Source organism: Eptesicus fuscus, chromosome 4 (genome assembly GCF_027574615.1).
Source record: "Eptesicus fuscus isolate TK198812 chromosome 4, DD_ASM_mEF_20220401, whole genome shotgun sequence".
NCBI classification, from domain to species: Eukaryota; Metazoa; Chordata; class Mammalia; order Chiroptera; family Vespertilionidae; genus Eptesicus; species Eptesicus fuscus.
The window spans coordinates 77,601,277-77,603,402 of record NC_072476.1 but is presented as its reverse complement, the minus strand read 5'-3'; the positions used below and the strand labels follow the sequence as shown (position 1 = coordinate 77,603,402).

The following is a 2,126-nucleotide window of genomic DNA, read 5'->3' as shown; positions in this document are numbered from 1 at the left end:
TATATTTACATATGCTTTAACGGAAAAATACAACTTAAATTTTCAAATTAGTCTCAATAGAGTTTAATGTTAGCTTGGTTCTAAAAAGCCATTATTAATTCAGGCTCTCCCATCATGCAACTTACTGCAAACACCCTTCAAGTGTCCAAAGGCAGACCACCTTTGCTTTTTGAAGGATGTAAGATGGAAATGGTACACCATGGGTTCATAATAAATATTGTTTACTGATGGCCTTAATCACCTTGATTGAATGAAACACTGAAATGATACAGAGTTTGATCCAAAGTACAAGAACATTGAAATGGCTTGCTAATGACTAAAGCATGTCATAGGATTACGTGCACAATTACTGTGGGTTAGGGATGAGTCATATGGGTAGAATTATAAAGAAGTGCACATGTTTTTCCTGTCCATTTTACACCTGATCTGGAAAGCACAATGATGTCTTTCATTGCTCCATGGTTTTCAAGCCAACACATTTTCAAATCACCCACTCTTGCTCTCAAAGTAAATTATTTTTTTATGTGCCCCAGGCATGAAACAGCTCTGGCCACCAACCCAGGCATCAGGCTAGGATGAATTAGGGACTGTACATCTGCTTCACCCCCTCACTGATATAAGAGCAACACCACCAATCAGGAGTCTCCTTGCCCATTGCCAGGGGGTAAAGTAAAAATAAACAAATAGAAAACTCCTCAAATCTAAACAAGCTTAGTACTATGGTGTGGGAGTGATTTAAGAAGCTATTTCTAAAGAGTATGCTGTCCCTGCTCATCTAGCAACATTGGGGAACTGGAAGGGAGCTCAAGAAAATCTGAAAACTTGTGAACCTGAATTGGAAGTAAAATTCATTCAATTTGAACCTCAGGGCCCCATGTTTCCATACTATAGTCATTGCTCACATTTATTTACTTAGTATTAAAATTAAATGAACATTGTTTTATTACAGCTGTTTAGGTTTTGATAAATGACAGACAGCATTTTTCCCTTCCAAACAGTGAAAGACATCAAATTCAGACGTTAGAGGGGGGAAAACAACAACAACAAAAAAAAACCCATGAGATTGAGAGACTAACAGGAAGTGGGTTGATTCACTTCGGAATTCTATTTATAAACAGACCAAATCAGATGGACCCTAAGCCAGAGGGTGGCCACATCTTGCTCCCATAAACACACAGGCTCTAATCACCTTCAAATGACATCTTCCTGGCCTTTGTTTGGCTTTATGCAGAGTAAAGTCCATCAACTATTTATATTCCTGCCAGTTTAAAATGATGGGCCAGATTTGTGGGGCTTTTATTTTTAACAAAAATGTTGAAGTCAATTTATCTCACCCAGATCCTGCTGTCAAAAAGCTGTAACTACTGCAATGGCTGAGCGACTGCCTTGGATTATTAGTGAGCCAATGGCTTTGCTGCCTAAAAGTACAAAAAAAAAAAAAAAAAAAAAAAGACAAGAAAGTATTTTAATTCCTTTATTAAAAGAAGTTTACTAAACACAATTTTTTTCAAAAAGTGAAGGCATAATAAAGTATCCAGTCTTTTCATGTTTAAGCTATTTGATATTTTTGTTAAGAGAATACTTATTTTGTTTTTTTCATTTATTACTGGAGATGATGTGCACCTGTTTTCTAGTCATGTCAGGATTGTCACATCTTCTAGAAATGCCTCTTCTTCATACTAGTGAGTCAGAAGGAGCCTCCATATTTTGACATGTGTCCACTCCTCTGCCCTGAGATCCTGAGGTTTGAGAGGTTAAATTCCCTGCCCTTGTGCACCGATCTGAAACTGATAAACCAGAGACTTCTGGATTTCCTGGGAGTGAGCATAGATCAGCTCCTGTCAGGTGGTGGAGGTTGTCAACTGTACAGCTTGGGTGCAGTCAATGTCCATGTCTCCAGCTCTTTGCAGAAAAGCAGGCTCTGGTAAGAGAGATTAAAGCCAACATGTGGTGACAGGTTGAGCCAATACTTTATGTTTGGGACCAACTGTGTTTTTAATGGTGCACAGACAAACCACATTATGTCTAAATTTGGGGGCTAATATCTTACAGTTATGGAGTGTCAGATCCCACAAGGGTATTTTAAAATCACTTCCACTTACTTTTATTGGAAAACGACTGTGAAT

General features: G+C 38.1%; 1 pseudogene; it reads right to left on the bottom strand.

The window, feature by feature from the left end:
• Positions 1-520: 520 nt before the first annotated feature.
• Positions 521-667, bottom strand: LOC114230217 (small nucleolar RNA SNORA48; annotated as a pseudogene).
• Positions 668-2,126: the final 1,459 nt, after the last annotated feature.